The sequence below is a fragment of the Chelonia mydas genome, chromosome 2 (genome assembly GCF_015237465.2).
Source record: "Chelonia mydas isolate rCheMyd1 chromosome 2, rCheMyd1.pri.v2, whole genome shotgun sequence".
NCBI lineage: Eukaryota > Metazoa > Chordata > Testudines > Cheloniidae > Chelonia > Chelonia mydas.
Window position 1 is genome coordinate 5,886,665 of NC_057850.1, and position 26,399 is coordinate 5,913,063.

Consider the following 26,399-nt stretch of genomic DNA (forward strand, 5'->3'; position numbering starts at 1 on the left):
TTCAATTAATATCTGCATTTCCTTCCGCTACAAATATTTTGCTGCAAAACCTTTTAGAAAACCCCACACTTTCTCGGAGCCATTATGCAGACAGAAGTGATGCTGGCTAATACCCATATGAAATATTTCCCATTGCGCACATGGGGAGGGCTTGATTCTAGTGACCTCTGCTATTCTATTTATTTATTCTCCAGTAGCAGCAATGTGAACGTGCATTATCATGGCAAAGGATATGCACGGAGGGTAAAATCCTGGCACCAATGAAATCAGTGGAAGTTTTGCTGTTGACTTCAATAGGGTCAGGAGTTCCCCTGAAATGTGTGATTTTTCAAATCGACTCAGCGTGAGGCTAACTCTGTCCCTATTGATTTCAATAGCCAACTCTCTTTACCTTCAGTAGGGACATGGATAAGTGAACCGTGAATACTTTCGGAGCATGATACATTGCACACTGGAGTTAATGGGCAGCGTTCCCACTGACTTGAATGGGATTTGAATCGATTCTTAAGAGCCGGATTCCGCACCTCTTTTCCCAGCTGAACAGTCCCTGTCTTTTTTCTCTCTCCTCACATGGAAGCTGTTCCATGCTCCTCTTTATTTTTGTTGCTCTCTTCTGTACCTTTTCCAATTCGAATAGACCTTTTTTGGTGGCTGTGGAATGCCGTTGTGCCAGGTGTACATTGCCCACCACTTTCAGAATGAAACAAACCCCAATCTCCTCCCACAAGAACGACCTTAAAGAATCTGATATAATAAAATCATACAAAGGCAACATCCTGCCACCGCAGGGGCCTCGGGCACTGGTGCACTTAAGTCCCTCCTATTGTCTGCTGGTGGCACACAATAGTTTGGTCTCCTGAAGGCTGTAATTCTTTGGTCTAATTCCGGCTGTTGGGTTTAGTGGGCAGTTATGCTGTAATATACAGGAGCTCAGACTCGATGATCTAATGATCCTTTCTTGATGTAAACTCTCTAAATAATCATTAGAGCTGCTCAAATAAAGATAAGTGGAACATTTCAGAAAAAATAATATTTGTTTCATTTGGTTTGACATTTTCTGTGAATTTTTGGGAGGATTTTTTAAAATATTGTTTCATTTCAATGTGGGGAAATCCCCTCAATTTCTCTCTCGCCTTTTAACTTTTTTCCACTGGAGAAAAGCAAGAGGGGCAGTAAAAAGGAGAGAATGGTGGTGGTGGTTGGGGGGGGGAGGTTGCCCACCAAAACGTTTGGAAAAAATGGCACCATTTCATTGTTTTGAATTTTTTTGCCAAGAAACAAAACGTTTTGACCCAAACCAAAATTTTGGGTGGAAATGTTCCTTCTGGTCAAAATGGCATTTTCTGTTGAAAAAAACGTTCCAATGGAAATTATTTGAGCCTGCTAATAATAATATCATATGTTCACCAACGCACTCCCTGGACATTATGTGGGATGGGTGAGACAAAACAGGCTTCCTGTGTCTTTGATTTATGTACTTATACTGGAGCTCTGATATCATGACAATGGGTGTGTTAGAAATTGATGGATGAGTCTTAACATCCTGGCCCGGGGAAAAGACAGTAGAATCAATGAGATGGTCGATTTCAACTTCCATTTGACCCAGTCATGTTCCCGGTGGCCACGTGCATCCCATTAACAAAGGCTCACGGTCTCTGTGATCAGCTGATCCGTGCTGCCAAAAACAGCTTTGCAACTGAAAAAGAAACTGCCCTCGGTGAGAAGATGAAAGGATTCATTGGACAAATTAATCATGTGTCGTCAGGGATTATGGGCCTTGTTCTGGGTGGATCTAGAAAGGAGAATCCTGAGGGCTTTGCCTCACAGATTATCTTCCGACTGCCTTTGCCTGATGAATTAGGCTATATATATTTATAGACCCTTGTGCTGCCCGCGTAATGACATTTGATATACAGTGCTCATTTTACATTGTTAACTATGGGCAGATGCTGATAGCCTTGAACACGTTGAGTGAGACGCTACTCCACAAGTCATACCATTTCAGTTGGTGCCTCGAGGTGGCACTGTAATATACGTAATAATACCACAAAGGGAGGGGTTAATCTCTAATACAGCACTCTTTGTGATGTTGCTGGCTCAATCAAAACCTGGGATTTGAAAAACCCGTGAACTTTGAAGGTGATCACAACCTGGATTTAGATCAGAGTTTGCCATCTTATAATCATAGAATCATAGAAGATTAGGGTTGGAAGGGACCTCAGGAGGTCATCTAGTCCAACCCCCTGCTCAAAGCTGGACCAACGCCACCTAAATCATCCCAGCCAGGGCTTTGTCAAGCCGGGCCTTAAAAAAGTCAATAGCAGCATCACCTGACTCTTACGTAGAGCTTTTCATCTGTAGAGCTCAAAGCACCTTGCAAAGGAGCTCAGTAACATGATCCCCATTTTAAATATGGGGAGGCACCATGATTTGCCCAAGGTCATCCAGCAGATTAATGGCAGAGCCAGGAACAGAACTTGGTCAGCTGAGTTCCAGTCCACTGCTCTATACACTAGACCACACTGCCCCATGGACAGCTGTCGGACTATTTGTAGTAAGGGACCATTCAGGCATATGGTCTTCTAGTGGAAAGGGTCCCGGATTTGGAATCAGGAGACGTGGGTGTTATTTCCAACTCTGCCCCTGCCCTGGTGTGTGACCATCACCGGGTTAGTCTCTCCCACTCCTACCCATTGGCTGTTTAGTTTGTAAACTCTTTGGAGGCAGGAATCGTTTTTTCTCCCTACAAGCACAATGGCGCCCTGACCAAAGTTGGCACCGCTGGGCATTACAGCAATGCAAATAGCACTACTTCACCATGAGTAATAGGAGCAAAATTTGGCCCTAAAACAGTGGCGCTTCGATATGGGAGAGAGGCGGTGGGACTGTGTGGAGAATACTAGAAACTACGAAATGAGAGCGCTTCTCTGTGATCCACAGGAGTCAGTGCAACGCCGGCTACTTTCGTCCAGCCCTCCCATAACAACAGTGCATTGAAGAGACAAACCCTTCCACGGCAACACTGTGCAGTCCCGGGCGACTGCAAGGAGAGAAAGAGAAACACGTCAGTCTGTGGTGCTTTATAGCTGCGGGGCTTGGGCACCAGGAAGATGGTAGGAAATGTTTGGGAAATGGATTTTATTTCCCATGGAATAGTTCAAAGAAAATGAAAAAAATGCATTTTCCCCCGATTTTTAGGGGGATTTTCACTGAAAAACTGAAAACCCCCAAACCCAAATATTTTGAGGGGAGTTGAAAAATGAAGAAAAAGGGGTTTTCATGCTAGCTAGCATAGATAGCTAGATAGCTAGATAGAAAGTGGGGTTGTATGGGGATAGATAGATAGATAGATAGATAGATAGATAGATAGATAGATAGATAGATAGATGTATATGAATAGAGCTAGATGGATGGGTATCAGTACGGATGGATAGATGGGTGGATAGATGGGTATCAATAAGGATGGATGGATGGATATCAACCGGGCTGGTTGGCTGGATAGATCGGTATCAATAGAGTTGGTTGGCTGGATATCAATAGGGATGGATGGATGAATGGTATCATTCGGAACGGACGGATGGATGGACAGATATCAATAGAGACGGATGGATGGTTGGATAGGTGGATGTGTATATAAATGGCTAGATAGATCTACGTAGTCTTCTCATAACAGCAGATATTTAGTATGTTTTTTTCCTGTACGATAATTATAAATTGTGTGGACTCTTTACTCCTTTTCATAACATACTGAAGCACTTTGAGCATTGGATAACAAGAACTGGCATGTCAGTGGGACACCTGTAATCTTTAATGACCTCAGAGCGTACGCAAGGCTTGCCTTCAGTTTTGCTTTTCCAAAAAGGTCTCATTAGAAAGAGCGCCTGACAACAGGCTGCCCGGAACTGAATGTATTTATCTCTGAAAGATGAAAAGCTGAGTTGACTCTGCCAGGCATAAACCTGGAGATCCAGGGAGTGTAAATATGTCTAATCAAAGCTATCTCCTCCAGGCTGATTTCCCTTCAAAGAATTCTCCCTAGAGCTCAGTTTCGGAAAGGAAAGGTAGCATCATTACAATCAGACTGTTCACAGAAGCACCAGGCAGTGCAAAGACCGGGTGTCCATCTCCTGTGACACAGACCTTTCTCCTGTTTGTTCTTGGAGAAAGTTATAGCCCATTCTCTACAATCACTCAGACAAAATGAGCAGCCCGTAGGCCTTTATTATCATTCGGATTGGTCAGCAACAGCTAACTAACTGGGGAGGCCACTCGAGGTGGAGGGAAGAATAAGATAACAGCTACTAAAATTGCTTTACAAAAGTGGAGAGGCCCTTCCCAGCTACACAGTGACGGCTGGAGGCATTCCAGCCCAGCGAGGTACGTATCGGACAGGATTCACACTCCTCAACGTAGCACGATGGAGCCTTTTCTCGGCATCTGGAGTCTGGTGAGTAACTGTTGGAGTGAAAACAAATAAGGAAAAACTTTTTCACTAGGAGGGTGGTGAAGCACTGGAAGGGGTTGCCTAGGGAGGTGGTGGAATCTCCTTCCTTAGAGGTTTTTAAGGCCCGGCTTGACAAAGCCCTGGCTGGGATGATTTAGTTGGGGATTGGTCCTGCTTTGAGCAGGGGGTTGGACTAGATGACCTCCTGAGGTCCCTTCCAACCCTGATATTCTATGATTCTTTGATTCTAAGAGGTTATTGAATATTTGACATATTAAATATTTGATTCCAGAGTCATGGAATCGGCTTTTCTGGAGGTTTTCAAAAGGAGGCTGGAGAGCCGTCTGTCTCGGATTGTTTAGACACAACAAATCCTGCATCTTGGCAGGGGGTTAGACTAGACCCTTGTGGTCCCTTCTAACCCTATGGGTCTATGATTCCATGAGATGCAGTAAATAACAACCTTGAATAGATGTGTTTTGATATCATATCTAGTGCATGTACCTGGTTCTGTCTATACTAGTACTTTTATTGCTGCCTTCGTAGGCATTGATCTGGAGGCCACTGAAGTCAGTGGAAAAGCTCCCATTGACTCCATTGGACTTTGGTTCAGGTCAAATGAGCAATGGCTAAGGCACATGTGCTGTAGAGGTGGGGGTGTGACAGGTTACCGGGGAAGGCTGTCAAATGGCCATGGACAAAATATTATGGGGTAATGTTTCCTTATACCACATTCCAGCAATGAATAGAGCGCTCTGTCAGTGAGGTCTGTATATCACCCAGAGGATGGATATCACCAGGCGCTTCCATCTCCAGGTCTACCAAGAACTCCATCCCCAAACCTTCTTCGCCTTGAAATTCTCAAATGGATGTTTGCTAAAGGATGCAGACCTGGGGAATAGGATTCCTCCAGCCAGGACAGTCAGACTATCTGCAAGATGATCACAGGCACGCACAAAACAACCAAACAACAAAATATACGGTTATTACTTTATCCACTACTGAAATTGGTTAGTCTCTAAGGTGCCACAAGTACTCCTTTTCTTTTTACTGAAACACAGCCACTTCTGGGGTGGAACATCTCAGTTGTCTTCACAGCGCATAGCCACACAGCACAACAGCTGAGGACAGAAAGTAAGGAAGTATACATATCAATTAAAACTACAGGGGAATTTCGGGTAGGCAGGATGCAATTACCTGATTTGGAACTTGGCCAGGACACCGGCTTACCACTCCTTCTTTAACGACAACAGGTATTTTACATCTCATCGGTAGGCTGGTATCTTCCAGAGAACAGTGGCCTCTGGCAATAGTCTGGGGCATTGGTTCAATAGTAACTCTTAGGATGTCTACCTATTCTGCAAATCACTTAAGCAAGTGCTTAACTTCAAGTTCATGCTTAAGTTCAGTTGACTTCAGCGGAGCTACACCAGCTGATACCAGCTGAGGATCTGGCTCAGAATCTTGCTCCATTCAAACTGCCCACTCAAAAGAGGGATTCAGCTGAACCTCTCAAATGCACTTGCATTGATTGTTATTCTTTATTTCTGTCTAATAAAGCCATTTCCCGACTCTGGGGTACCTGTGTGCTGGCCAAGCCGCTCGGCGGCTTGACAGCTGAGACCCTGGTTTGGATCAAAGGCCCGGGATGTCATTTGCCATTTGTTTTCATAGGTCTCTGTGTGAACATGTGGGGTTTTGTTAAGATTTCCTATTTTCAGGCACCTGAGCTGGTTGGCGATTACGCTGTCTCTGAGAAAATGTCTATTAAACACATCTTGTAACTACCTCGCCGGCTATGATGGTCTGTGATTGATCATAATGGCTCGTGGCGCCTGCGTTTGCTCCCCTCTGCACAGAAGAAAAGGAAACAAGCAAGGGAAATTGTAATTTCAGTCTGAGCACACTATTAAGCAGTGTTTAGCTGTTTGCTTGTTTTTCTCTCCAGAGCAGAGGAGGGTTTAATGTTAAACCAGCTGCTGATGCTGAACATAAGCAAACAATCTTTTACTGGAGAGAGATATTTTATCTCCTGTTTTTTGTGCACATGGACTAACCCTCTGGGAAGCTTTTCAAGGAGCTGTAAGGTTTGCTTAATGTCATTCCCAGCCGGTTCCTAGACCTCTATAAAGCACTTAGGTCTTGATCCTGCTTCTATTGAAGTCAATGGCACAGATCCCATTCAATGGTGTAAGGTCAGGCTTTCAGTCTTTGGTATTGCAAACACGCACATATATCCTTCATTTTAATCATGTAAGTAGCTCCATTAAAGTCAGTGGGACTAAGCATGTGCTGTACGTTAAGTGTGTGTAGGTGTTTGCTGGATCAGGGCCATAAGCACCTGCCTAAATTTAAACACACATTTGAAGTCAATGCTTATAATTAGGCATATGTGTGAATGCTTTGCTGAACAGAGATGAGGCTACTTGTGGGCTTAGCTGATTCAGGAATTTCAATCTGTACTTTGCTAATTAGGAATATAGAGGTTGCCAGATTGGATCAGACCCAAGGTCCATCTAGCACAGTATCCTGACTCTGACAGTGACCAGAACCAGATGCTCCAAAGGAAGGTGTAATAACGCACAGTGCAGAGCACAGTCAACCTGTGGAACTCCTTGCCAGAGGATGGTGTGAAGGCCAAGACTATAACAGGGTTCAAAAAAGAACTAGATAAGTTCATGGAGGATAGGTCCCTCAATGGCTATTAGCCAGGAAGGGCAGGGATGGTGTCCCTAGCCTCTATTTGCCAGAAGCTAGAAATGGGCGACATGGATAGGATCACTTGATGATTACCTGTTCTGTTCATTCCCTCAGAAGCACCTGGCATTGGCCGCTCTCGGAAGACAGGATACTGGGCTAGATGGCCCATTGGTCTGGCCCAGTATGGCCGTTCTTATGTTCTTAAGGTATAAGATGTGACCATCCCAGCATCTGTGGGAAAATCTGCCCTTCACATTAGGTGTCCTCTCCACTTCTAGTTTTAAGGCCGGAAGGTTTAATATCCCTTCCAAAATGTTTGTTAGCATTAATCATGATCACTCTGCATATTCTTGTTATCCACAGGAATATCCAATCCCTTCTTGAATCTTGTTACATTCTTGGCTTCAAGTTCAGGGTTTGTAGGTGTTAGATTTCCTTCTATCTTCCTGTAGTATCTCAGTCTGGACTGTTCATGTATCATTTCCTGAAGTTGTCCGGGGAGCAGCAATTTTCAGTTGTTTGAAGCAGAGAGATAAAAGAACAATGTGGCCCTGATCCAGACGGGCATCTGTGGATGCTAAAGTAATAGACATCAATACATTATGATAATAATACTTTCTAAATTACAGCTGTATCCACTCCACTACAGCTGTCCCAACAGTATTGGAGCAATATTGGTGCAGCTAATTCATATTTGCAAATTTTCTATGGCAATTGTCATCCAAAATTCAAGGAAGATTTCATGGATTTGTTTGGGTTTTGCTTTTCAGCCAGCCAGGGAGCTGTGACATGTTTTTAAACATGCTGGTGAAACTTTCTGCTGAAATTTTGAAATTATTCCTTCCCCTGCGTGAACAAGAGCAGAAAGAAGCCCAGAGAGCATGAAGAGGTGTAAATCAGCATCCATTCAAGTCAGTTGTGCTGATTTACACAAGCTGAGGTTCTGGCTCAGACAGAGTTATAACTCTAGTAGATTTCCTCCACAGCAAGAGGCAGCTGCTGGGAAAGCCTTGTTCAAGGAAGAAAGCAAGTTAGGAAAAGAATAGTGCAAATCTGCAAGAGAAAAGATGTTGTTTGTTGCCTTTAAAGTGAGCTGGGGAAGAAGCAGAACTGGTGTGTTTGGCATTCACAAGAAGAGCAAAAAAACCGATGAAGGGTCTGGAACGGCTCTCATTTGAGGAGAAATTAAAAAGACTGGGACTGTGCAGGTTCGAAAAGAGACGATCTATAAAATCATGACTGGTGTAGAGGAAGCGACTAAAAAAATATTATTTACCTCTTCCCTTAACACAAGGACCAGAGGTCACCCAATGACATTAACAGGCAGCAGGTTTAAAACAAGCAGAAAGAAGTATTTCTTCACACAACACACAGTCAACCTGGGGAACTCATTGCCAGGGGATGTTGTGAAGGCCAAAAGTATAGCTGAGTTCAGAGAAGATTTCGATAAGTTCCTGGAGGATGGGTCCATCAATGGCTATTAGCCAGGATGGGCAGAGATGAAACCCCATGCTCCTGGTGGCCCTAAACCTCTGACTGCCAAAAGCTGGGACTGGACAACAGAGGATGGATCACTCGCAATTGCCCTGTTTGGTTTATTCCCCCTGAAGCATTTGGCACTGGCCACTGTCAGAGAAAGCATACTGGGCTAGATGGACCATTGGTCTCTCCCAGTATGGCTATTCTTACATTCTTATTTGTTACCATGTGTTGGAATACAGTAGCAAGTGCATAGGAATGAGTGTTTGTTTGTACCATGTGTGCCTCATGCCATATGCACAGTACTCAGGCATCACAGCTGGTTCCCGCTGGCTACTCCTTTGTCCTTCTCCATTGTGCTTTCTGCCAGGAAGACATTAGCATCAACACATACGTTTTCAGGTGGAAAATCGCTCCTGATTGGCGCGGCTCACTGAGGTGTGCTGGGTTTTTCTGTAGAGTCTGAGTTCATGCCACTGCAATGTCTGTTCAGACGCCTTCACTGCCATGGCAAATACAGGGAGCAAAGCATCAAAGCCTCTCCTCTTGGTGGCTGAAAACACACAAGCGCAACAGCCATTAAGGAGCTTTCTAACTTCATGGGCCAATCAACTTTTAATGGCAGTTTTATTCTTCATTTATTATTTCTTAAGCACTGATGATGGGTAATGAAAACCATTTGCATGGTCACGTTGCCTGGGGCTGGGAAGATCTGCAGCTTACCAACCTTCTCTTTCTATCCTCTTATTAATTACTTTTCAGCAGTTTTTAGGCACCTGTCTTGGGAGGCCCTTTCATGGTAAGCACACGCCACCTGAGAATCGGGCTCTTTTAAGGTGTCTCAAATCAGGCACCCAAAAATGGAGACACCCCAATCGCTTTCTACATTTTTAGCGTGTCTCCTTTTGGCTTGTCAGGTTCAGAAGATTTTCTTCTTACCTGCATGATCAGTGGGAGATGCTTCAGGGTTGGGAGAAGTACAAAATCCTTCTAGAGATCAAATTTTGGAGATAATTATCTAGCTGTCATATTCCCAGCGCTAACGCTACTCCGGACGCTTTGCAGAAAGAATAAAGACAATGCCCCTGCCCTTTGGAGCTTACAATCTAGGTTAGAAACAACAGACATGATGCGAAGTCCAAAGACATCAGGCAAGGAAGGGACATTTCCACAAAGAACATGCTGAAGTTGTTCGCTGGTGTGTATCTGTCAGTCCTAGGCACCTGTATGGCCCCATTGATGTTGTACCTGAGCACCTCACAGTTTTCAATGTGTGCATCCTTGCAACACCCCTGTGTGCTAGGGAAGGCCTGTCACTGAGGTATTAACACCACTCTAGGGATTTGTACCTAATTAAGAGCTCTTTCTCTCTCTCTCTCTCCCTCCCACACACACACACACAAAACTCGAGGGACCTTCGCCTGATTAAGAGCTAATATATATATAAAGAGAATGCTCAAGTTCTGTGTATACAGAGAGAGAGTCAGAGTAGATACGCATGCATGCAAATATTTGCAAACTCTACTGTAGTTCCTTTAGCATGGCTGCCTATAAAACCCTTCGAAGATCCCTTTCACGTTCCCAGCCAGCACTGTGGCTCAGCCAAACCCTTTGTCTTTGAGTTTGGCTTTTGGAATAGCTTCCATCTTGTTCTATCTCCGCCCTGGACTCCAGGCAACCTGGGAACCAGACTCCTGACCCTCTACCGCCATTAATGCAGTAGGTCAGTGGGTCTCAACATCTTTGGGCTCAGGACCCATTTGTAAATGTTTATGGCCTGTTGTGACCCAGTAAATAGTCAGGGGTGGAGGCTCTGGGGTGGTTTTGGTTGGGTCCTGCCCTGCAAGGGGTTGGGTCCTGCCTGGCATTTAGCCCACAGTGTTGACTCCTGCAGCTCCTGTGCTGTGGGGCTGGCTGGGCTTGGCTCTCCACTCCAAGCAGTGCCGCTCAGGTTTGGTCAGGTTTGACTGGAGTTGTGACCTGGCTCCTGGGGTTGCAGGGCGACTCACTCAAATCCGGCCTACCCGGGCTCCCGTCATCACGACGGCTGGGCCAAACCTGAGTGGTGCTGGGACCCCAGAGGTTGCAGTGCCAGGAGCAGGGAGGCGAGCCCAGCCAGCCCCATGGGACAGGAGCTGCCACGCGACCCTTTGAAACACTCTGACGGCCCAATTTTGGGTTCCGACCCACGGGTTGAGAAACCCTGCTGTCGACCGCGGACGAGTCCCCGAGAGGCTCAGTGTGGTGTCCAGGAGAACTCCCTGCAAAAGGTTTATACCCGCCTTAGCGCTGAGCATATTGTTCGCTCAAGTGGCATTTTAAGTGGTGCAAATGGAATGGGCATGAAAGGCGGGTCCGAGACTTTAGTCCGTTCCCTAACAGAGCCAAGGGGCGCGGTCCCCATGGGAAATTATAGGTTATGTGCTTGTGCAGGCGGGCACCTTCATGAACGTTTGCACCAAAGAATGTAGCCAGCGATTTCATGCCGATTAGCCTCTTGCGACTGTAAAATGTGGCCTGCGTGATATTAACAGTTCCCAGCTTATTCATCACTAGTTCTCCTGCTGAGAGCAAACGTTCTTCACTCAGCATGGATTTCTTCACCTGTAATGTGGCAGGAACTGATGTACAGGGCTGCGGGGGGGAGTTGGGGGGGGTGGGGGGGTATGTGAAATAGCCGCACCCCAGGTAACATGGCAAGGCATTGCTAGACAAACAAATTCATGCTGATGAGGATTAGTTATTAGTTAGAGCATTGTACCCCCTGACTAATTAAGCCTGCCAGCTACCCTGTGAAGCAGGGAAGTGTCACCAGCCCTGTTTTAGAGATGCGGAAACTGAGGCACAGGAGGGCACAGAGCCTGATTTTTCGAGGTGCTGACCACTCCTAATTCCAGCCAGTCGGTGAGTGCCATAGACGTGTAGCTTCTCTGAAAAACCGGGCTCTCCGGTCTTGTCTAGACCAGACTCTGAAAGTGTGTTAGTTACTACCACCCCTCCAAAGCCTGGTGTAGACAAGGCCTAAGTGACTGGCTCAAAGTCTCATAGAGAATCAGTGGCAGAAGCCCTGATGTCCCATCCCTTGCACTAATCATGAAACCACAGCCCCTTCCCAAAGCTGGACACAGAACCAGGAGTCCTGACCCCCCAGCCCCATACTCTAACCACTGGGTAATTCTAAAACTATCCCAGGAGAACCAAAGTTATCTCGGACACCAGCAGAATCGTCTCGAAGCAGAATGTTCTCCCAGATGAGTCACGTGGCTGTTTGCTGTGTCCCGGGCACTCAGAGAAGTAGGGAAGCCCCGTTTTAGTTCTAAACTGAGGTGGGAGTCCAAGGAATCTGAAGGCCTGGATGCATAAAAAGGGGTCTTGAAACATCCTCTCCCCAGCTATTTTGGCCAGAAATCCAAGCCTGCTTGGACACAGTCTCAGTGCCCCCCTGCTGAACCCAAGCTGGTCATTACGAGTCTGCATTAGCAGCCGCAGGCCCAGCACATTTCAGGCTGACGTGTGCGTCTCGGCGGCTGGGTGACAGACTCGTCCCTGCTTCCTTACAGCTGGTCCGGAAAAACCTCACACTCCTGGTGCCCATCCCTGGACTGGAGGGAAGGGAGGGCTGGCTGCTCCCAGCTGGCCCAGCCCAGCCCAGCCCACAGCATGCCTGGGACATGCCAAAGCCAAACGTTGCTGTGTTTGCTCTGTCCTGTTCCTCAAGCTCATGCTCCAGGGTTTCAGCAGGCCCCAGTAGGGGTCAGGAAGGGATTTACTTCCACCAATGTATTCTGGGTAGTGTTTTTAATCTTCTTCCTCTGAAACATCAGGGATGTCCCTGGTTGGAGAAGGGACATTCAGCAGGGTGGGCAAGTGCTCTGAGGTGTTACCGAGTATCTTTCTCAGGGGCTTGGCTGGCTGGTTCTTGCTCACACGCTCAGGGTCTAACTGATGGCCACATGTAGGGTCGGGAAGGAATTTCCCCCCAGCTCAGATTGGCAGGGACCTTGGGGGGGGGGGGTTCACCTTCCTCTGCAGTGTGGGGTGCAGGTGACTTGCGAGGATTACCTGGATGTATCTCAGGTAATCATTGTCCTGCCATTGTAGGAGCTTTGGGCACAGGTGCACCTCAGTCCCACCTATTCTCTGACGGTGGCACATGACAGCATAGTCTCCTGTGGGCTGTGATACCTAGTGGTCCCATCTGTCCTTAAACTCTATGACTCTAGGGTTACTAACACTAGAGAGGGTAGGGTGCATCTGTGCAGAAGGAACAGAAATGCTATGAAGTCCCATCTCTCCAGGCCCTTTCCCTCTCAGGGCTTAACACACAGCCCACCGAGGCCCAACTCTTGCAGCCTGGTGCATGCAGGATTGATGGGCCCATGCCTTGTAGGACAGGCTCCTCAACAGCCTGGCTAAGGGCACGGCTGTGTCTAAAAGCGCGGTGGCTAAGGGTTCCCCGCTCCTCCCGTGCAGGGGTTATGTGATTGCCAGGTGGCCAGGCAGGAGATTAACTTGGCAGCCAAACAGCAGGGGGCTGGATGAGACTCAGGGGCTAGTTCTCCCCATTTATTTGACCCTCTGTCTGTCCCCTGTTCTGAGGCTCCCGGGAAGATGAGACACGGATTCATGAGCATTTATCACTGATTATGGTGTTTTTCTCTGGCTCTAGCGATAACAGGAGAGAGTCAACAGTGTTACAGTACATATAATCTGCTGTCCATATACACTTTTCCCTCCCTCTGCCTCCAGGAACAGCTGTTCTCTCACCTCTCTACAATGGCAGCCCGTCCATGGCAATAAATCCCATATTTTTATATTGCCTGTGAGAGGAGGAAATGGAAGCAGAGAGGAGAAGAGCTGGCAAGCAACTAAAAAAATGGCATGTCACAGGAGTTATTACTTTTGCAGGTAAATAAATACCCAAGTGTCTCTCTGGGGCTTGGCAGAACTGGGCACTGTTGGCCGTTTGCTTTTGGAAAACACCTGCAAACACATCACAGTTCCCACCACGTTCTTCATTTGCAATGACTCAGTCCATGTTTATTGCAAACAGATTTCAGCCCACCGGCAGCTCCCCAGATGTTTGCTGAGGGTATTGCTTTGAGCAGCCAATACTGGAACTCCAAGCTGCTTGATTGGACACATCGGTCCCGTGGTATGTTTCTGGTCCTGGATTGGAGGACCTAAGGTGATATGGGATGTTTCTGTTTCCGGACTGGATGAGTGTCCTGCATAGCACCAGGTCCTCCATGCAAAGCCATGCAAGTGATTTATCCACAAGTGTTCTGCTAGGTGTATTTTTGCAAATGTTCCTGCCAGTAAAACGCTTTCCACAGAGGATGCTGCAAGGAGCGCAAGCACAATCAACAATTTAAAAATAGAAACATTTGTAAGTAATTAGGGGTTTGGAACGGGTCCCATATGAGGAGAGATTAAAGAGGCTAGGACTTTTCAGCTTGGAAAAGAGGAGACTAAGGGGGGATAGGATAGAGGTCTATAAAATCATGAGTGGTGTGGAGAAAGTGAATAAGGAAAAGTTATTTATTTGTTCCCATAATATAAGAACGAGGGGCCACCAAATGAAATTAATGGGCAGCAGGTTTAAAACAAATAAAAGGAAGTTCTTCTTCACACAGCGCACAGTCAACCTGTGGAACTCCTTGCCTGAGGAGGTTGTGAAGGCTAGGACTATAACAGAGTTTAAAAGAGAACTGGATAAATGTATGGAGGTTAAGTCCATTAATGGCTATTAGCCAGGATGGGTAAGGAATGGTGTCCCTAGCCTCTGTCTGTCAGAGGGTGGAGATGGATGGCAGGAGAGAGATCACTTGATCATTGCCTTTTAGGTTCACTCCCTCTGGGGCAACTGGCATTGGCCGCTGTTGGCAGACAGGATCCTGGGCTAGATGGACCATTTGGTCTGACCCAGTGTGGCCTTTCTTACGTTCAATCACTTGAGCTCAGTTCAGGCAGATAGAACGCACATGCTGTCCTGCCACACACCGCAGGGACACCCCTGAGCAGAACACACCTGCTGTGAGCCTGGATGTTCCAGGTACCTGCAGGTAGAACACAGCTTCTGACCATGCACCCGCCGCCCCGCTGAATGTTATCGGTGCTCCCATCTGTCGTGCTGCCGAATGTTACAGGGCTCAGACGCCGCAGAGCTCATCTACCATGTCGCTGACTGCTCTCCCGTGTGCCTGCTCGGCTGGTGACCAACATTTCAGGGGCCTCTGGGTCGATCTCTCAGGGCGCTTGAACACGCTGTCATTAGACCCGTGGCACTTCAGGTTTAACAACAGGCCAGCAACGCCCCACTGGTTCAAGAAAGGTTTCAGAGTAACAGCCGTGTTAGTCTGTATTTGCAAAAAGAACAGGAGGACTTGTGGCATCTTAGAGACTAACCCATTTATTTGAGCATAAGCTTTCGTGAGCTACAGCTCACTTCATCGGATGAAGTGAGCTGTAGCTCACGAAAGCTTATGCTCAAATAAATTGGTTAAATTGGTTAGTCTCTAAGGTGCCACAAGTCCTCCTTTTCTTTTTGGTTCAAGAAAGGGATTCTGGAGCAGCCTTAGCAGAGCTGTCACTAATAAGGAGGAGTAGGGGGTGATGGCATGTGCTGTGGGCTACTCTGCTGTTTGTTGTGTCCCTCACAGGCTGGCTTTAACGTGTCGCAAAATTCAACCAGTTCTGTGGGAGCTTTGCTTATGGATCAGCTCCCTGGGACCCAAATCATAATAATACCTCCCTCCTTTATGGCCCTTGTCATCCATAAATCCCAAAGCCCTTTATAACGGAGATCTGTATCTCTCACCCCATTTCACAGAGAGGGAAACTGAGGCCCGGAGTGCTGCAGTGAGATGCCCAAGGCCCCCAGGGAGCTCAGTGGCAGAGCTGGGAATGGACTCCAGATCTCCTGCATCCCAGTCTAGTGCTAGCCTCTAGGTCACGCTGCCCCCGCCCCACTTAGTAGAATGAACTCTGCTTCCCCTTGACTTTCCTGCGAGGACGGGAGTGAGAAGGGGAAACTTAGTCTGCTCAGCACAATCAATCCACTCGCCAGCACCAGCAAGGAGAGACATGGCAGAGGAGGTCCCCGCCAGCATGATAGCGCCTGACTTGACCAATGCCAGAGCCAGGCAGCCAGTGGCTTGAGCTAAACGGCCACGTTCTTAAGCTCGGGGTGCTAGACACATGGCAGTCCTGGTGTAACAAGCTGCAGCCACCCACAGAATAATCCCCCCGGTCACCTGTGGGGAATCAACACTAGACTCCTCCAGTGCATGCAACCGCCCCTGGAGCTCAAGGAGGAAACGCAAGAAGCAGGCTGGTTGGTCATGGCCATGTCCTGCTCCAGTGGTTGGCCCCAGAGAGCATCAGAGCCGGCTACTTGCTGGCTGCTAATGGGGTTATTGGAGGCGCTTGTGCTGAGGGTCTGAGGGTTCAGTTTCCCACCATCTGCTCGGGGCCACAGGGTCTTATGCTAGCCCAGTGGTTTTCAACCTGTGGTCTGCAAATGAAAAAAGGTTGAAAACCACTGCGCTAGCACGGTCAACCCATTGCACACCCTCCCTCTCCAGAGCAGGACAAGAGCCATTGCTAACTGTAGCCGGGATTCTGTGCTTTGCGGGGTCTGTGCCTTCAAGGGCTGAGCTTCCCAGAAAGATCCTCTGGGTGGAGCCCTGTGAAGCAAGCCGCAACCAGACAGAGAGCAAAGCAGAGCTCTTGCAAGGCCCTTAGCGGTGTTATTGCTGAACAAATCTGCAAGGGAACAGACTGGTAGGTCTGCCACCCTCCTTGAATGGGGATTACCCACCGTGCCGGCTGCATGTGAGTCAGGCTTGCAAGCCCTGCTAGAAGGACCTTCTGTGCAGAACTGCAGACCCTCTGTACTGGGGCAGACTCAGAGCCAGCAGACTTGCCCTTTAGCAGGTGGAGGGTATTAGGGCCACCGGCCACCATTGCATTAGATTGTTTGGTCACTGGGTCTAGTCCCAAGTCCACGCTGTGGCAGAAACAGATCTCCGGCAGCCAGCCACTGTGATGTGACCACCCATGACTTATAGGACAATATCCTGGACAAACCTCAGTGAATGAAGCTTAAGTATCTTAGGAGTTCATTCCATCAAACGTGCCAGTGTTTATGTGTCATTGTGGGAGTGCACATACCTCCAGGGAGAAGCGCCGACTAATGTGAACCCTGGGATGCGTTCTGAGCTGCACAGGACAATTTGAAGCAATGTGACAGTTTAAAGTTACGTTGGTTTCCCAGGAAATCTCTAGGGGGGAAGTATATGCCAGTGAAACCCTCCAGTTACGCAGGAACTCAGCCTTTTGAAGCTTTGCCCTGAGGGAGAGACCTTTTGTCGGCTGATCTCCTGTTCCATGAGGACTGATCAGACACCCAAACCGTATGAAGAAGTGACTCACGGATCCACAGGGATGCTTGTTCTAAGCCAAGGCAGGTACAAACTTGTAACCATAGAATAACCCCTGTGGGGGTTTGGCAGGCCCGTTCACCGCAGAGGGCTTGTTGGCATTGGGGTGATCTCTAGTAAGCTGATTACATGTGTGTAGGTTCTTCGATTGTTTGTAATATGTTTTCTCTGTCATGCTGTCATCTTAAGGATCAATGTGCTTGCTTAGGAAGAGCCATGTGATAACGTAACTCTGGGCAATTAGGCTCTTTAAGGAAGGAAGAAAGGCAAAGCAGGCCTGCTTAGGCTGTCTGCCTTGCTGGGGAATTCACAGTGTAGGCAGGGAACTGTGTAGCCTGGAAAACCCCCTGTCAGGAGGGAGAGAGACACAGGTCTCCACCCAAGAGAGGTGATGGCTGGGGAGCTGGAATGTAAGAAAGGCAATACCAGGTCAGACCAACGGTCCATCTAGCCCTGTACCCGGCCTTCTGATAACTTGGTGAGGCATGATTTCCCTTTCCAAAATCCATGTTGACTCTTCCCCAACATATCACGTTCATCTGCGTGTCTGATCATTCTGTTCTTTACTGTAGTTGCAATCAGTTTGCCTGGTACTGAAGTTAGGCTCGCTGGCCTGGAATTGCCAGGATCACCTCTGGATCCCTTTTAAAAAAGCCAGCGTCACATTAGCTGTCTCCCAGTCATCTGGTGCAGAGGTGGGTTTCAGCGACAGGCTACTCTCCCCAGTTACTAGTTCTGCAATTTCACACTGGAGTTCCTTCAGAGCTCTTGGGTGAAGCCCATCAGCCCCTGGTGACTTAGTACGGTTTAGTTTATCAGTTTGTGCCAAAATCACCTCTGTTGACACCTCAGTCTGGGGCAGTTCCTCAGAGACCTCTGCAGTAACGACCGATGCAAAGAATTCATTTAGCTTCTCCACAATGGCTTAAGAGCGGGTGCCCTTGCTGGCCCATGGAGGGGAAATACAGGTGCAGTTGCCCTGAACGGTGACAACACTCGCTAATGCTAATCCCAGGCTGCGCAGAATCAGGACATTGTCAGACGGGAGCACAGAGGGGTCAGCAGCAAGATGACCCTGGCTAGGCCGCTGCCGTGCTGAATCTACGGCTCATCATGCTGACCAACATTGTGTTCTAGGTGCTACGATAGCACAAATCAATATTAAATGAAATCCTCACAATAATAGCTTAGCTGGGCAGCCCTTAGCCAAGCATAGCTCTCCGTCAGCTGCAGCAGGGGATTTTGTCAGGGCTGGGGGAACCGAGGAAGGGACTGAGCCGAGAAATGTCACCTAGATAACAACAATAATAAACTGGCCTTTTCCATCCTGCAGAGGAACCCCTGAGGGGCTGGAGATTTCACTTTGGTGTATGGAACAGCTTCCTGAGGCTCCATTTATCTGTCAGCCTGTCGCTTCTACATGGAAATGATTTACACACTGAGGCTGTCGAGAGAGCACGGGCTGGTGTAGGTGTGTGTGTCTGTGTGTGTTGCTCTCGTGGCAGGAATGTGTCATTTGTCATTCTCATCCCATGGCACTTCTCTAGCACCGACAGGCTAAGGGTCTCAAAATATTTTCCCAAACGTTAATGAAGTCACCTGCACGACACCCTCAGGGTTGGTCAGCAAGGGTTGTTATTGCACTTGGGAAACTGAGATTCAGGACCCTGACGTGACTTAGCCAAGGACACGCAGTGGGCCAGCAGTGGCACTGGGAACAGACCTTACAAGACCGGGATCTTGGGTTTGTCATTTATTCACTAGATCACCCTTGCACCTGGCAGGGTCCTAGGGCCCAGGCTCCAACTCGAGCCCGAATGTCGACACTGCAGTTAAACAGCCCCTTGGCCGAGCCCCGCGAGCCCACGTCAGCTGGCAGGGGCTAGCCGCAGATTTTGAATGGCAGTGTAGACTGCCCTGAGTGATCGGAGGATGGGCGCACTTGGTCACTCCCTGCACTCCGCCCTAGGGCATGCTGCGCTCTATTGCTGACCTGGCGTTAGGAGAGGTTGTGGGTCCCTGCCTTTGACCACGGCTATCCAGGGCATCGGGTGGTGGGTTATGGAACCCGGTCTAGATCTCACTGCTGTGAATCTGCCTCACGGAAGAAAGCTGATCGTAGCCTACGTGGCGCTGTGCCTGGCCCAGGGGCTCCCCTTTGCATCCCCTGCCAAATTCAAGCTCCTCTCGTTCACGTTTGAGGCTCTACGCAGCTCGCTTGCCCCTTGCTATTCACGCTGTTTGCTCTGCCAACACTTCATGCCCAGCCGCTCCCTTTGTATCCGTCTCCCACCCTCACCTTCATGCCTCCATCTGTGGTGATGTCCCATGTCAGAAGTGCCCTCCGTATCCTGGTGCAGCAGGCTTCCACCGTTTCCATCCCCAGCACACCCCTCAGCCCTGTAGCTCACTTCCCTGGGGTACTGGTCACTCCTACAGCTATAAAACCCCTAAGCCAGATTCAGCTCCAGGGCTAGCTGGTGTTACGTCACTCAAGTCAATGGAGCTGCGTCCCAGCTGTGTCTGTCTCTTTGTCTTCCTTAGGAGTCCAGCTTCTTCTGGCACTTGTCCGAGGTCTGATCCTGTGTCCATCGGAGTCAATGGTAAATCTCTCATTGACTTGAACGATGCAGGGCCTGGGTCCAAATCAGAGAACCCCACAGTGGGACTAGTCAGTCCCCTGGGCAGCAGGGCTGGCTGAGACAACAAGGACTTAATAGCTATGGAGACAGGCCCTAGACCAGGGACCTCCACGGTAGAGTCGTAGGCGAAAGTGCGGGGACGTTTGCTCTGTGCCTGTCCCTGTCTCATGCTTTTCATGCTTCAAGGACAGCCAGTCCGGTGCCCCTGCTTGCACCGCGTTGGCTTTGGAGGAGAATTGTTCCGCTGATCAGAGCATTAATTGAACTGGGCCTTCCACAGTCTGTGTGTTAACGAGCCAGAAGCCAGACATTCTGGGAGGCTAATGGCTTAACGAGAGCCGCAGTAAAAGGCCTGGCTCCCGGGGCAATTCAACGAGGAATGGAGGAAACATCTGCTCCTTGTTGGGACATCGGTGCAGCAAGGATGGAGTGCAGTGGCCTGTCACCATCCGTCAGCCCAAGCACAGTCGGCAGAGCCCGGCGACTAATTACAGCCGATAGCTGCTTCCTTTCATATAGACATGTGCATACTGCAATTAGCAAGGGGTAGCTCTTCCGCTGCTAATTAGAGGAGCTGGCAGACACTTTGCAGGAAGAAATGTTGTTGCGGGAGGAACCTGAGCCACCAGCTTCACTGCTTTTCAATGTGCCTTTATAGAGAATTTAGTGGTGGTGAGATGTGCTAGCTGGACAGACATTAAAGAGTGAAGCTCCATACTCAACCAGAGAGCCACACCAGAACAGTGCTAAGGGCCCCCCCGGCAGGCCTGACCCCAGTATCGTTAGCACCAGAACACGGAGCTTGACCGCTTGTGCCAAAGAGTAATGCCGTTCGCTGCTGGCAGGAGCAGGTTGCTATTCTCTCGCGGGACAGCCATTCTCGGGGGTCATGAGACGCGCTTTGCCAGTCAGTTCCTCTAGCTCCTCCCAAACACGCATGATGCAGCTCACCTCTAGGGGGACACAGGGGGCTCACTCTCCATGCCCATCGACCCTTGGCCCCTCACCTGGGTTATGAAGCGGAGAAATTGGATGTCTAATGCGCTGCTCTCAACCTCCGTCACTGAGACGCATGAGCGGGTTGCGTCGACGTAACGCACCGGCTCGGATCCTCCGCTGTTGCAAACCAATGGAGCGCCTTCCATGCCAATGGTGTTTAAATCCAGCTGAGAGCCTGGTCTGCTGTGTAGCATGCTGCTGCCTCTCCAGCGATCTCGGTGCTCCAGCTCCTAAGAAGCTCTCTTTACCAGAGAGCCCGTTTCCAGTCGTGCCATTCCTGGGATTTGTGACTCGCTTGCTGAGTGACAGAGCACGTCGTCCTCCTGGGACACCAAGATGAAGTCCCTTGCATCTCCTCTCGCCCGCTCCTTGGATGCTGACATGGGACAAAATGAATTGGGAAACAAGGGGGCTATTGGGCTCGTGGCGAGGTCACCAGCTCTCCCAGTGCTAACGTAACAGGACAGCCTGGGCCATGAGACCTGTCGTCGACCCATCTCTCTGGGTGAAGGGAGCCAGAGGAGCACGGAGTTCCCTGTCCCCACTGACCAGGTACAGTGTGGACAGGGCCAGCCTCGCTGCTGCCCTTACCAGCGCTGTTCAACCACCGGAGCAGCTCTGGTGAGCGAGAGGGGAGTTCAACATGGCTTAGTCAGTCGTTGAGTGGCAACAGGCGAGCCGGTCGGAGTTGCTCAGAACCAGCTTGTTCACCATCAGGAAACAACTTCCTTCTGCTGCCTCATCCTCCCTCCTCTTCCACCGGCTTGGATATTTCAGACCACCGCTTCCCGCCTCCTGCACTGGCTCCATCGATTCTAAGGCCAGGCGGGATCAGAGTGGTCAGCTAGTCTGCACGGGCTGGAGAACTCCTGCCCTACTGTTGGACAGGGAGTGGGTGGTGTTGATACCTTTGACCCCACCCCTTCCATCGAATACAACAGAACACTGGAAATGTGGGGTAGAGCAGGGAGTTGAACCCAGGTCCCCAGCCCCTCTAGGGGCTGCAGTGGCTCTGGCTTCTTCTTGTGGGTCTGCTCCTCCCCCTCACTCTTCTCTTTCTCTCATCATGACTTCTCTTCTGCACCCAGAGCCTTCCTCTGCGTGTCTCCCACTTGGCTCCCCCGAGCATTCCCGCCAGCCAATTGTTCTGCGCGCACCTCGGTGGAAAAGGATCCTGAAAGGGGTGGGAGGGAATGGGAGGTGAATGCGTTTGGAAGGAGGAGTGAATACGGGTGGGGCTTTTTGGCAGTGTTTTTCCCGCTGTCTCCACAAAGCCCATTCGCGTTGTGTGACGCCGCACAGGGTTGGACCATCTGTCTCTGTATTCGCAGAGGCTTTCTAATGCCTGCTTCCCCCCCCGCCACGCTTGGTCCCTCCATCTGCAGCAGAAGCATGGGCCAGATGTTTTAAAATTCAAACGAAGCAACTCTCAGTGCGTTCTTCACACTGAGCTCACGGAGAAGGGGTGAGGCCGCATGGAGAAGGGGCGAGGGCGGGTTTTCCAGCCCGGCACAGCTCATCCCTTTACTCACACAATTAGCCTCCATGACCTTTTCTTCCGTCTCTTCTTTTGAGTGTGGCAGTGTAGGTTTGTCACTGTGCTGTCAGGAGCAGAAGAGAGCAGAGGCCCTTGGATCAAAGCATGTTGGAGATGCTGTCACAACACCCCCGCCCCCCACCTCCTGCTGGGTGTTGGGAGGAGCTGGTTCTTCTCTTAAAGGGCTCATGCTTTGTAAAGATCAGGCAAAGCCCATGTCAGATCATCAGTTGACCCTATGGAACCCAAAGGAAGAAGGAAAAGATCCCATGACCCAAAATGTTCTGACTGGGGTGTAAAAGTTCCCGAGATTGAAAAGGCTCAGCCCGAGATTGACACTCCCTGCAGCTGATTCACTGCTGTGTTACTCCACATTTCTTGTCCACGTAACACAACTAAAACCAACGGCCTTACACTGGAGTAATGCAGGGCGAATCAGCACCAGTTTTCTAGCAGAGGATTCTTGTCAGGAATGCTCAAGGAAACTACTGAGAGACTTCCAGAGACGGATTTCATAGGGTTTGACTATGAGATCGAGTCTGATGTCCACCCAGATACTCCCGTACTAAGACCAATGACGTTAGTTAGGCTAAAAGAACAGGAGGACTAGTGGCACCTTAGAGACTAACCAATTTATTAGAGCATAAGCTTTCGTGAGCTACAGCTCACTTCATCGGATGCATTCAGTGGAAAATACAGTGGGGAGATTTATATACACAGACAACATGAACCAATGTCCATGGAAATTCTCCCCTTCTTCCATTTTTCATTCCACTATTGAAATTTTCCAACAGTCCCAAGAGCATTTGGAATAACACCAGTTACACACTCTGTAGTGACATTTCACTTAACTCCTGTTAGATGTAATATACTGCCACCCCGGCTTTTTCCAGCATACCGTGTAGGGTTCAGACTGTTCAGAACATATACACAGAGAGAGAGAGAGAGGGAAAAAACCCTGATTTTTAAAAATTAACCCAGTAATCCAAAATACAACATGTATAAAATGTCCTGCTGTGAAATCATGTATTAGCAATCAACTAAGCTTGACGCAATTCAAGCAAACAGAAGAGCAATAATAGCTACTCTTAGTTATTGGACTAATGGTAGCACCTTGAGGCCCGCACTGAGATTGAGCCCAGTTGGGCTAGGTGCTGTACGGAGAGTCCACCATCTAAACAGACACACCAGGTAGGGGAAACAGAGACAGGGGAGACACCAGCCTGAGAGCACATGGCAAGTCAGTACGGGAATAGAACCCAGGTCTTTTGAAGATTGGGTATAGGTCCCATCAGCTGGAACACATAGCCTCCCCCAACTGGTTGACCAAATCTGGTAAAGAGAACTGTCCAGGCCCAAAGAGTTTACAGTCTAAAATGGACACCTCATGAGAGACATGCGGGACAACAGTAGAGGACAGGGAGGGCGAGGAGAGGTTAATGGGGAAGATTGCAAGGAAAGACCTGTCCTGGGAAGACGTAGGTTTGAGAAGAAAAGGGAAGGACAGTGAGCTGCGGAGGCCTATGGCCTAGTGACTAGTGTGCTTGACCAGGACTCAGGAGAGCTGGGTTTTACTCTTGGCTCTGCCACTGTTTGGCTGGGTGACCTTGTGCAAGTCCCTTCAGCTCCCTCTGTGCCTCAGTTTCCCCTTTTTATAGCGCTTTGAGATCTTCAAGTACTCGGTGTAAGGGTGGTGGGCAGGAAGAGGGTTAGGAACTGTCCCAGATGTGGAGAGCCAACATGATAGGAGGGTTGGAATAGCAAGTGAGAGAAAGCCATCCAGAGTCAGATTCTGCCACCTTCGGTCACGATGAGCTGCAGTTTGACCCACTGATTCTAGAAAGGGTCCTGGTGAAGTAAGGCAGAGTAAAGGAAGAGATGGGGAGGGAGATTAGATTGGCCTTTTTGCTTCCTACACCGCCTAGTATGGTTGTGAATCATCCGTTTGTCCTGTCTGCAAATGTTCACGCCACGGGGCTGAGGTGTAGCTGGCTGCAGAAGTAAAATCATCCCACACTGCAGCTCAGATCAGCACCACATAGAAATAGCTCAGTTACCCCTGAAATTCCAGCCTTATACCAAGGGCCTTTTACTAGCCCTGGAGCTCTCTCTGTGACCTACTTTCCCTCTTCGGAACGAGTCAGAGAACTTTATATAAATGTCCTGATTTGCAAGTTTGGGGAAAAAAAATAAAACATCCAAAAAACACCCAACCTTGCTTCCTTGCTTATTGCACATTGCATAAAGCATTAATGACAAATCATAGCTTACACGGATTTGATTTTATTACACTTAAATGCGTAATTCTCGTCTCTCCAACTGTGCCCAAGGGAGCTGGAAGAGGACAAAAGTGACGGAGCTGGAGTTCAATTGGATCTGTGTCTGTGAGGGGAGGGCTCCTGCCTCATACTGAGAATGAGGGGCGATCAGCAGGTTATCTCAAGTGCTTATATACAAATGCACAAAGCCTTGGAAACAAGCAGGGAGAACTGGAGGTCCTGGTGATGTCAAGGAATTATGACGTGACTGGAATAACAGAGACTTGGTGGGATAACTCACATGACTGGAGTACTGTCATGGATGGTTATAAACTGTTCAGGAAGGACAGGCAGGGCAGAAAAGGTGGGGGAGTTGCACTGTATGTAAGGGAGCAGTATGACTGCTCAGAGCTCCGGTACGAAACTGCAGAAAAACCAGAGTGTCTCTGGATTAAGTTTAGAAGTGTGAGCAACAAGAGTGGTGTAGTGGTAGGAGTCTGCTATAGACCACCGGACCTGGGGGATGAGGTGGATGAGGCTTTCTTCCGGCAACTCGCAGAAGCTACTAGATCGCATGCCCTGGTTCTCATGGGTGACTTTAATTTTCCTGATATCTGCTGGGAGAGCAATACAGCAGTGCATAGACAATCCAGGAAGTTTTTGGAAAGCGTAGGCGACAATTTCCTGGTGCAAGTGCTAGACGAGCCAACTAGGGGGGGAGCTTTTCTTGACCTGCTGCTCACAAACAGGGAAGAATTAGTGGGGGAAGCAAAAGTGGATGGGAATCTGGGAGGCAGTGACCATGAGTTGGTTGAGTTCAGGACCCTGACACAGGGAAGAAAGGTAAGCAGCAGTCCAGACCCTGGACTTCAGGAAAGCAGACTTTGACTCCCTCAGGGAACGGATGGGTAGGATCCCCTGGGGGACTAACATGAAGGGGAAAGGAGTCCAGGAGAGCTGGCTGTATTTCAAGGAATCCCTGTTGAGGTTACAGGGACAAACCAACCCCATGTGTCGAAAGAATAGTAAATATGGCAGGCGACCAGCTTGGCTTAACGGTGAAATCCTAGCGGATCTTAAACATAAAAAAGAAGCTTACAAGAAGTGGAAGGTTGGACATATGACCAGGGAAGAGTATAAAAATATTGCTCGGGCATGTAGGAATGAAATCAGGAGGGCCAAATCGCACCTGGAGCTGCAGCTAGCAAGAGATGTTAAGAGTAACAAGAAGGGTTTCTTCAGGTATGTTGGCAACAAGAAGAAAGCCAAGGAAAGTGTGGGCCCCTTACTGAATGAGGGAGGCAACCTAGTGACAGAGGTTGTGAAAAAAGCTAATGTACTCAATGCTTTTTTTGCCTCTGTCTTCACTAACAAGGTCAGCTCCCAGACTGCTGCGCTGGGCATCACAGCATGGGAAGTAGATGGCCAGCCCTCTGTGGAGAAAGAGGTGGTTAGGGACTATTTAGAAAAGCTGGACGTGCACAAGTCCATGGGGCCGGACGAGTTGCATCCTAGAGTGCTAAAGGAATTGGCGGCTGTGATTGCAGAGCCATTGGCCATTATCTTTGAAAACTCGTGGCGAACGGGGGAAGTCCCGGATGACTGGAAAAAGGCTAATGTAGTGCCAATCTTTAAAAAAGGGAGGAAGGAGGATCCTGGGAACTACAGGCCAGTCAGCCTCACCTCAGTCCCCGGAAAAATCATGGAGCAGGTCCTCAAAGAATCAATGCTGAAGCACTTACATGAGAGGAAAGTGATCAGGAACAGTCAGCATGGATTCACCAAGGGAAGGTCATGCCTGACTAATCTAATCGCCTTCTATGATGAGATTACTGGTTCTTTGGATGAAGGGAAAGCAGTGGATGTATTGTTTCTTGACTTTAGCAAAGCTTTTGA